Source organism: Pteropus vampyrus, unplaced genomic scaffold, assembly GCF_000151845.1.
Source record: "Pteropus vampyrus isolate Shadow unplaced genomic scaffold, Pvam_2.0 Scaffold128, whole genome shotgun sequence".
Taxonomy (NCBI): Eukaryota; Metazoa; Chordata; class Mammalia; order Chiroptera; family Pteropodidae; genus Pteropus; species Pteropus vampyrus.
In genome coordinates, this window is record NW_011888909.1 from 4139385 (window position 1) to 4150552 (window position 11168).

Genomic DNA, 11168 nt, shown 5'->3' on the forward strand with positions numbered 1-11168 from the left:
CACTTATACACACCTCCCTCAGCCTTCCCAGGACTTTCTTGAAGTGGACAGATGGGCTTCTCTCCCCTGGGACTGTGACTTAAAGCCCTGGAGAGCCGTGGGCATCAGCATCAGGGAGAGGCCGGCCATGCTCTGTGAATTTGTGGATTTGCTGATACACTGGGACTCTGGAAAATACCAGGAGCCGGCTCCCAGCCTCTCTTTGACAGAGTCACTTCTCATCTTCTCTGCCTTCAGGCCAGGCAAACACACACAAGCAAAACTCAGTTAATAACATTTTACAATAAATTTTAACAATTTAAGAGTCTGGTACAACTTTATTATAGTTTTTATTTCACCACACTAATTCAGTGTGTAATAGCCTGCCAGAGACACAGATTTCACTTGACATATGCTCTGAGCACCAAGATAATGGAATATGCTAAAGAAAAACCTCAGGTCACACCCAGCAAGACTTTCCTCTTTCCCCTAGGGATCGGGGAAAAGGATCAGCTCTCAGAGTTGCTGGAAGTCAAATATAATAATCTCTGAGCCCTAGCCTGGGTCCAACCAGAGAGTTTCCCTGTGACTCTCTATCCACAGAAGGGGGAGGGATATAACAGCATAGACTGTGCTGTGTTTAACAACAGCCTGACTCTGCCAGGATTAGTCTCAGAGTACAGCCTGCCCTACTGCATTCCTTGGATCTTTGGTGGTTAGAAGGTGGAATGGCTCATCTTCTCAGGGCTGGCAGCTGGCCACCTTCACCTCATTCAGGAACCTGAGGGAAATGAGAGCACCACCCAAAAAATGTTCCTAGGAGCCAGGTCCAGTTTTCCTCCCTCTCTCCTCTTTTCTCCTGCCTCACTCTCTGTCACACCTGCCCAGTGTTCTCAGAGTGTGGCCCCCAGACCAGGAGCCTCTGTATCACAAAGGAAGCTGTTAGAGATGCAAATTCTTGGTCCCACCACAGTCCTACTAAATCTGAAATTAAGGGGGTGGGGCCAGGGAATTTGTGTCTTAATAAACCCTCCCGGTGATTTAGATGCATGCTGAAATTTAGGAAACCTTCGAGTTTGAGAGATCTAGAGGGAGAGATCTAGAAATGCCTACTGAAGCTATGATCCAGCAGGCCAGAGACCTGGGGTTCAGCTCTGCCACTCCTGTTCCTATCTTGACAGGAAAACATGGGTCTCTGTGTCCTCATTTGGAAATAAGGACACAGACTGCACACTAGCTAAGGCCTCCTGCAGCCCTGACATTTTTGGACAGATGGCTGAAATAAAATCAAGCAGATACCTCACAGTGCCCCTCCTTCTAGAGAGAGGCCTCATTGAATCACATCCTAGAGTGGGCTCCCCACAGGGGCTGTGCTTGCTAAGGGCCATCTTGGCTTCAAAACAAAGGAGAACAATGACAAGGAAAGGGTTCCACAACCAGAAAAAATTTAAAAGAGGGAGAAACCAAGTTAAGCTGAGTATGTGTATATATGTGTGTGTGTGTGTGTGTGTGTGTGTGTGTGTGTATGTGTGCATGTGTCTGCGTGTGTGAGTGTGTCTGCATGTGTTTGTGTGCACATGCAGTATGAGAATTGATCTAGGTCCTTGCTTCTTTTTCTTTTCTTTCTCCTTTATTTCTATCCTCTCTTTTGACTACCTATTTCTCCAAGAACATGATTATGCCTCCGCCATTCTATTGAGAAATAAAACCTTTCTTTACATTTTGCAACTTTCTCTGCCTACCACTCTTTCTCTTCTTTCCATGAGAATGGACCTTCCTGAAATAGAGGCCTCCACTCAAAGCCATCACTTCAAAGCTCCAATTCCATTCTTGACCTCCTTCAAACTGGCTTCTGCCTCCATCACTCCAGGAAACTGTGCCAGATGCTTCCTGCTTTCCAAATTCAAGGGTCATTTCCCAGCCCCTGTGTTGCTTGATCTCTCTGGTATTTAACACACCATCCTCTCCAGGTTCTACCTTCTGACTGTCCCTGTCAGGCTTCAAATGATGCTGAAGGACTCCACTCTTCGCCCTTTTTTATCTTTCGCTTCTAATTTTATATTTTTGTTTCATTACATACACACAGACATGTATATGCTCTCCAAAATAAGTTGTGGAAATAGACATGGTACAGTCTACCTAATTTTTTTCACTGTCTCTTAAATGAAACTCCAGAAGAAAACTTTTTTAGAATTAAATGCCAAAAACTCGTTTTCCTTGAGGAACTCACATATCATCTTGCAGGCAGTGAAACTCAAAAAGCAATTTCCAAAAAGCTTGGACCAGGCAAATTGATCATTTCAGTCCCTGTGGAGAGTACTGACTAGAAACGACGACAAAAGGAGGGACTGGGGCATGAATGTTGTATTTCTTGATCTGGATAAGGTATTCGGTTTGTAAAAAGGTAGGAGGTCCATGTAATTATGATATGAAAACTTTTTAGATGTATATTATACTTCAGTAAATTTTTTAAGAGAAATTTCCTTTTTTTTTTTCTGACCAGGAAGTTCTGATCAGATTGATGGTTCAATTATATTCTTATACAAGAATATATGCTCTTTTGACCTGTATTTGTACATTTTATTTTTTCACCTTGCTCTTTTATTCTAAATTGTATTTTCCTTAATACAAAATTTTTATCATTAGTTTATGGCTGTATATTTCACATTCCATTGTATATATACATTAAAATGCTTTATGGAAGTAGAAAAGTAGAAATAAATAGATATTCTTTCAAGTAGAATAAAGTCTATTCTTTTATCTCTACATCATTCATACCTGGTATATAGTAGTTGTTCAATTAACATTGAAAAAAAAACAGTTTATCTGTAAAGGAAAAGAGAAAAATGGGGTAAACACAAGTGAAGCACTTAGGAGTCAAGAAGGGTTATTTTTAAGATGAGAGAGACCCGAGCAGGTCTCTAAGGAGATGAGAAGAAACCAGGAGAAAGGGGTAAGGTGAAAACAGCGAGGGTGATCTATGAATCTTCCTCTAGGGAGAGGAGAGGAAATAGAATACAGGAAGGGGATAAATTGTCTTAAACAGGAGAGACACTCTTCTTCAGTCTCCTTAATTGGTTTTTCCTCCTCTCTTTAACCTATAGTTTTAATGCCTCAGAATTCAGTCTCTCCATCTATAACTCATCTCCTGATGATCTCATCTAATATAGCTTTAAATACTATCTGTACTCTGATGGCTCCCAAGGTCCTGTATCCAGCCCAGATATTGCTGTGAACTCAGGACTACCTACTCAGCATCTCTGCCAGGATGCTTAACAGGCTTCTCAAAGTTAACCTGAGAAACACCAAACCCCTGATCTTCTCCCAAACCTGCTCCACTCACAGTCATTTCCATTGGAGACCAAAGAAGCTCGAGTCACACTTGACTCATCTCTTTCTCTCACACAATTATCTGATCCATCAGCAAATTCCATTGCTTCCAGAGAGAGAAGGAGAGAAAGGAGAGAGGGAGGGAGGGAAGAAGAGAGGAAGGGAGGGAGGGAGGGAAGGAGGAAGGAAGGAAGGAAGGAAAAAATGTCCAGAAATTCTAGCACTTTTCATATCTCCACTGTTCCCCTTCTTCCAGACACCATCCCCTCACTGAGATATTTATCCAGTTGAACTTATCTAGTTGAACTTCCTGCTTCCACCCTTGCCACTTACAATATTTTCTCAACACAATACTTAGAAGAGCTATTTTTAAATGTCTCTCCTCTGCTCAGAACCCATTCCTAATTCCATCTCACTCGAAGTAAAAGCCAAAGTTCGGGCAAGGCCTCAAGAGTCTTTATTCCAGTGCCACATTCTCCCTCCTCCTGTTGAGGATTGCACTCGCCCAGGCCCATCACGGTCCCTGCACCCAAGCCTCCTTCTCTGCTTTATTTCTCTCCCTAACATGCTATTTGCAATATACAGTTTACATTTCTGTTGCTTATTCTTGTCTTCTCCACTAGTTGAAAATTCCACAAAAGCAGGGGTTTTGTCTAGTTTACTCACCGTTGTATCCTCAGAGCCTAGAACACAGCTTGGCATACACTTGGCATACACTTGGCATACACTTGGCATACACTTGGCATACGTATTTGTTGTTTTCAATTTTCCCAAATTATTCTCTTGCTTAAAATTCCATCGGCGACTCATTATCTCCCTCAAAATAAAGTCCTCTCCTTTGCAGGCACCCAAGACCCTTTGGAATCTGACCCCTGTCCTCTCGTCCTCTCTGGCTTCCTCTCTCACCATATTGCCCTCCAGAACACAGCCAGTTAGAATTACCCGCCATGCCGAAAAGTGGTTCTTCCACCTCTGGCCTCTACTGTGCTACTTCCTGTTCCAAGAATGCCTTTCCAAAGGTATCTCTTTTAGGACTCATTTTGGGGGTCACTCAAATGAGTTACCTGAGCCCAAGAAGCCTTTCTTGAACCCAACTGACTCCCATGGTAGATTGGACTCTTGCTTGTCATAGCATGGACACACTGTTTACTCCTCTGTTCCCTACTTGAGAGCAGAGATGCTGTCACTCTTGTTGGTATCCCCAGTCCTTAGCCAGGGAGACCCTCAGTAAATGTTAGATGGTAGCAGTAGCATTAGTTGTTGTTGTTGTTGTTATCTGTGATATATATTTATTAAACCAATGATTCTCCCCAAAAGATACTATCTACATATAGATCAACTTATTGATTAATTGGTCGACATATTGATTGACTCGTTCTACACATCAGAGTGATAGGATAAGTGTCTCTTTCCTCCTTGAGCTGACTTCCCTTTTCAAAGCCTCTTCTCTTCTTCAAAGCATGAAAAAGAGAAAGTAGAACATTATGAGGGAAGGCAGAAGTCACCTCTCCACTCTTCAGCAATCAGAATGGCTTCAGGGACACTCCTGGAGTCCACAGGCACCTGGTATAAGTACTAATCCAGATGTTTTTTATTACAGTTCACAAAAGGATATATTTTAGTCCAAGTTTATTACAGCCATGGGACTCTTTGATCTACCTGGCTCAGCTATATTTCTTAAACTGAGTGAGAAGTGGTTTCACTTAGTCATTAAAAATCACCTATATTGAAGGTTAAATACTACAGACTTTCATTCCTTCATTCGATAAACCTTTATGTAGTTTCAGCACCATGCCAGGTCCTGTGCTAGCCATTGGGAAGGATATAATGACATGGAAAAGTTGTCCCTGCCCTCAGAGAAGGCAGGGTCCAATGGTCTGTGAAGGAGCCATTAAACTTATTTAAATAGTTCCAGAAGAAAATTTCTTTTGTACCTGCTGTGCTCACAGACTTTAGCTAAATTATTTCATTTAATCCTGACAACTTTACCATATTACAAATGAAGAAACTGAGGCTCAGGAGATTATATATCTGGCAAAGGCCACACATGAGTAAGTGGTAGAGTTAAGATTCCAGTGACGGTCTGTCACTTCCTGATGGCCATGCCCTTTCCACTCCACCACCTGGTAATGGGACTGCCCACCAAGGCCATGAAAACAGTACCCAGGGACCACAAAACTGTACAAAGTTGCCAGATCTAAACAAACTCCACTGAGATCTATTTACAGGTTCTTGAAAGCCAGCAGCAATCCAGTAAATTAAAAAACAAACAAACAAATAAACAAACAAAAACATATTCACACATCATTACATTGAAAAGAAAAATTGACACAAAGAAACAGTCAACTTATTTCCTTTCTGTTCATATATCCTGCCAGTCCAAGGACACAGTTAGTGACATCTCTCCCAGGCCCCTCTCTGCCCTAGGAGGGATTTTATAAAGCCCAATTTCTTCGGGTAGAAGAAGAGTGTTGACTTGAGCAATAGTACCCGGAGAAGCAGAGAGCCTATGATGTTTAGTTCCCAGGGGGATAGGGAGGGATGAGCTATGAGAGGAGCTCCTGGGTTGGATCCTCTGTCTATGAGCTCAGGAAATTACCCTGCTTACCATGGCCACAAGCCTACTTACATCTCCAACTCCAAGTGAGAGCCCAATCCTCAGCAAAGCCATTCACAGACCAGCTGAAAGCAAAGCCCAGGAAAGAAGGAAGGAGAAAAAAAAAGAAAAAATGTCCAGAAATTCTAGCACTTTTCATATCTCCACTGTTCCCCTTCTTCCAGACACCATCCCCTCACTGAGATATTTATCCAGTTGAACTTATCTAGTTGAACTTCCTGCTTCCACCCTTGCCACTTACAATATTTTCTCAACACAATACTTAGAAGAGCTATTTTTAAATGTCTCTCCTCTGCTCAGAACCCATTCCTAATTCCATCTCACTCGAAGTAAAAGCCAAAGTTCGGGCAAGGCCTCAAGAGTCTTTATTCCAGTGCCACATTCTCCCTCCTCCTGTTGAGGATTGCACTCGCCCAGGCCCATCACGGTCCCTGCACCCAAGCCTCCTTCTCTGCTTTATTTCTCTCCCTAACATGCTATTTGCAATATACAGTTTACATTTCTGTTGCTTATTCTTGTCTTCTCCACTAGTTGAAAATTCCACAAAAGCAGAGGTTTGTCTAGTTTACTCACCGTTGTATCCTCAGAGCCTAGAACACAGCTTGGCATACACTTGGTATACACTTGGCATACACTTGGCATACGTATTTGTTGTTTTCAATTTTCCCAAATTATTCTCTTGCTTAAAATTCCATCGGTGACTCATTATCTCCCTCAAAATAAAGTCCTCTCCTTTGCAGGCACCCAAGACCCTTTGGAATCTGACCCCTGTCCTCTCGTCCTCTCTGGCTTCCTCTCTCACCATATTGCCCTCCAGAACACAGCCAGTTAGAATTACCCGCCATGCCGAAAAGTGGTTCTTCCACCTCTGGCCTCTACTGTGCTACTTCCTGTTCCAAGAATGCCTTTCCAAAGGTATCTCTTTTAGGACTCATTTTGAGGGTCACTCAAATGAGTTACCTGAGCCCAAGAAGCCTTTCTTGAACCCAACTGACTCCCATGGTAGATTGGACTCTTGCTTGTCATAGCATGGACACACTGTTTACTCCTCTGTTCCCTACTTGAGAGCAGAGATGCTGTCACTCTTGTTGGTATCCCCAGTCCTTAGCCAGGGAGACCCTCAGTAAATGTTAGATGGTAGCAGTAGCATTAGTTGTTGTTGTTGTTGTTATCTGTGATATATATTTATTAAACCAATGATTCTCCCCAAAAGATACTATCTACATATAGATCAACTTATTGATTAATTGGTCGACATATTGATTGACTCGTTCTACACATCAGAGTGATAGGATAAGTGTCTCTTTCCTCCTTGAGCTGACTTCCCTTTTCAAAGCCTCTTCTCTTCTTCAAAGCATGAAAAAGAGAAAGTAGAACATTATGAGGGAAGGCAGAAGTCACCTCTCCACTCTTCAGCAATCAGAATGGCTTCAGGGACACTCCTGGAGTCCACAGGCACCTGGTATAAGTACTAATCCAGATGTTTTTTATTACAGTTCACAAAAGGATATATTTTAGTCCAAGTTTATTACAGCCATGGGACTCTTTGATCTACCTGGCTCAGCTATATTTCTTAAACTGAGTGAGAAGTGGTTTCACTTAGTCATTAAAAATCACCTATATTGAAGGTTAAATACTACAGACTTTCATTCCTTCATTCGATAAACCTTTATGTAGTTTCAGCACCATGCCAGGTCCTGTGCTAGCCATTGGGAAGGATATAATGACATGGAAAAGTTGTCCCTGCCCTCAGAGAAGGCAGGGTCCAATGGTCTGTGAAGGAGCCATTAAACTTATTTAAATAGTTCCAGAAGAAAATTTCTTTTGTACCTGCTGTGCTCACAGACTTTAGCTAAATTATTTCATTTAATCCTGACAACTTTACCATATTACAAATGAAGAAACTGAGGCTCAGGAGATTATATATCTGGCAAAGGCCACACATGAGTAAGTGGTAGAGTTAAGATTCCAGTGACGGTCTGTCACTTCCTGATGGCCATGCCCTTTCCACTCCACCACCTGGTAATGGGACTGCCCACCAAGGCCATGAAAACAGTACCCAGGGACCACAAAACTGTACAAAGTTGCCAGATCTAAACAAACTCCACTGAGATCTATTTACAGGTTCTTGAAAGCCAGCAGCAATCCAGTAAATTAAAAAACAAACAAACAAATAAACAAACAAAAACATATTCACACATCATTACATTGAAAAGAAAAATTGACACAAAGAAACAGTCAACTTATTTCCTTTCTGTTCATATATCCTGCCAGTCCAAGGACACAGTTAGTGACATCTCTCCCAGGCCCCTCTCTGCCCTAGGAGGGATTTTATAAAGCCCAATTTCTTCGGGTAGAAGAAGAGTGTTGACTTGAGCAATAGTACCCGGAGAAGCAGAGAGCCTATGATGTTTAGTTCCCAGGGGGATAGGGAGGGATGAGCTATGAGAGGAGTTCCTGGGTTGGATCCTCTGTCTATGAGCTCAGGAAATTACCCTGCTTACCATGGCCACAATCCTACTTACATCTCCAACTCCAAGTGAGAGCCCAATCCTCAGCAAAGCCATTCACAGACCAGCTGAAAGCAAAGCCCGAATGGAGGAGAGTACCAAACCCAGAATACTGCCTTCTGTGGGCCTACTCTCCTCATTCTGCATGGGGCTTCCCACGTCTTACCTCTGTGAGGCTTTTTGTTTAAGGGAAACATCTCTCCCTGCTGCCTCCCTCAGAATCTTCAAATTATCACACAAACCTACCGATGGGCCAAGTGATTAGGAATTCCATCAAGTGCTCCATTTGTAGGCTTTGAATAGTCTCTCCTACCGACGCATTTCTGCCACAGCTGAGAGTTTTATTATTCTGAGAATACAAATCACATTGCACCCACAGTGTCTGGGAGGCAGATACACTGACTTCTAGACATTCACCCAGAGAAAGTTCTCATCCTTTGCTTGGGGACTGGAAAGGATTTAGCTGCACACACCATAACTACTGTCTGTGTAAACAGTTTAGGACTCTGCAGGCAATAACTTTGGGGGGAAATCCCACTCCTGTGAGCTGTGTTTTGGCTCAGATCCCTCTCAAGACTTAAGAAGCAATGTTAATCATCCAGAGCTTTTTCAAGATCCTGGAAGAATTAATAAAAGTGTTTTCCCTCCTAAGCGACTCTTCTGGGGGAGAGGGTGGTTATAAGCTCTTCGACGCCCCCTCTCAAGGCACATGAACCTTCCTCTGGACTCCTGGGGACTGCTGCTCAGGCTCTCTGCCAGGGCCCGGATTTCAGGGACATTCGTGAAGTCATGTCAAGCTGATTGAAAGGAAACCTTTCCTTCAGGTATGCCTCGAGAAGAGCATTTTACCCAGAAAGAAACTCTGGAGGCAAAAACAAATCAATGAAGGATTTGCAGATAGATGTTCTCTGGGCTCAAGTACAATTTACAAAATGCAATGTTAAAGAAGATAAATCTCCTTCCTCACTCTGCCAGGCTAGAGCAGATTCCTGAATAAAAACAACTCTTCGCAATAGAACCTTAGACTCAACTAAAAGTGAGTTTCTTCAACAGGCACAGGGAAAGGGTCTTGAATTCCTGAAATCCTACAGCAAGCATTTTATTCTAGCAGCACTCAGAGGAAAGGGGAAGGGTGATTGGAGGACAGGTGTTCCTGCCGGGACATTGTACAGAGAGAAAGTTGTATGCAACGAGTTTTTTAAAGCATAGCGGAATAGCCAAACAGCCATCTTCAGACTGACCAAGTGGCAGCTCATTGATTTAAGGAGCAAGTCAAGTCAGAGTTATGCCCTTTTAATTCTAACCTGAGGGAAGGGACCCAGCCAGGAGGAAATGGTTTCGCATGACCCCAAGCTTGAAGAAACATGTTTCCTGTCTCCTTCAAGCCCCTTTGGCAGCTGGGTGAAGCTAGATCCAAAGTAAACACATTGGGAGTTACCTCCAGACCCCCTAACCCCTTCCCTTCCTCCAAAACCCATGAAAGCTTGATTTGTCGCAATTAAACACAAGCTGGGAAATTGGAGAGGAGGCAGAGGGGAAGAGGGAAAGGAAGGGGGGCCAGGCAGCATCCATGCAGTCAGTTTATTATTGATTTAGAGCCACACAAGCCCCAGAGTGCCATCGACAAGGATCATACCTCCTGCTGATCTCGGGGGAAATTCTCCAAGATCCATAGCTGGGAGTTAAGGAGAATCTCTAAGCCATCAGGAAGGAGCAAAGCACTGCAGCTCCTCAGAATGATGGACCAGGGCGAGCTTTAATTAACAGGGTCTGATGCCTCTTCTTTTTTGGTAACAGAGCAGATTTAAAGGGCTAGAGTCCCAATTTGGAGGGTGCCAATGCTGCTCTTGCTGCTGCCGTGGCTGCTGCTGGAACAGCGTCCTGCAGACCTCTCATTTCAGCATGGAGATGGAGCTGTGAGAGTGGAAAAGTGCAGCCAGGAAGGTCAGGGGATTAGAACCACAGGACATCAATGGCCTATATGCTGTCTCCCAGACCAGGGAGAAAGTCTGGGTTTCATGGGTATAAGTGGCATCAGGGGCACCCTTTCCAGACATGGAGCTGGACAGACAGTGCCCTAGGCAAGTGTGGTCTCTGTTGTGTGCTCCTGTCCTGAGAGCACTGCTGGGTGACAGTCACCATGTAAGCTGCACACACACATGCCTGCCCATATACATACACATTTGTCCATGCCCACACACATCTATCCATGTACATATAATGCTTGCCCATGTACACATACATGCCTGCCCACGTACACACATGTCTTCTCATGTACACACAAGCTTGCCTGTGTACACATGTATCTGCCGATGTACATACACATGTATGCTCACATATAGACGTGCCTGTCCGTGTACACACACATGCCCACCTTCTAAACACTGAGATTTAAAGGCACATGGCCTGCAATTGACCAGCTGACCTCTCCATATGGTTTTATTTTATAGGTAAATCACCAAGAGAAATATTTGGAACACAAAGCATGTCCAGGTGGGAGCCCGTGTGTACGACCATTCCCTTCCTAGCCTGGATTTCCTCATTCGTAGAATGGCAGCTTTGAACTAAGCCACAATGTTTTTAACAAGGGTGGAAATGCAGGGACTTTAGAAAGCATGTGCTAATTTCAACCATATCTTGCTGACAAGGACAGTACATGGCAGAGGGCGTGAACTAAAAACTCTTGAGAAACACTATGCAGGAACATCTCCAAGGGCCTTGGAGTCAACGAG

At 43.5% G+C, this 11168-nt stretch overlaps 1 protein-coding gene across 1 annotated transcript in view; it reads right to left on the bottom strand.

The window, feature by feature from the left end:
• Nucleotides 1-10182, bottom strand: part of CALN1 (calneuron 1) — a 537511-nt gene extending 527329 nt beyond the window's left edge. Inside the window, exon 1 of the mRNA XM_011366970.1 lies at nucleotides 10073-10182. The gene's annotated coding sequence lies outside the window, so the exon portion shown is untranslated. The remainder of the gene's footprint in view (nucleotides 1-10072) is intronic.
• Between the last annotated feature and the right edge of the window lie 986 nt (nucleotides 10183-11168).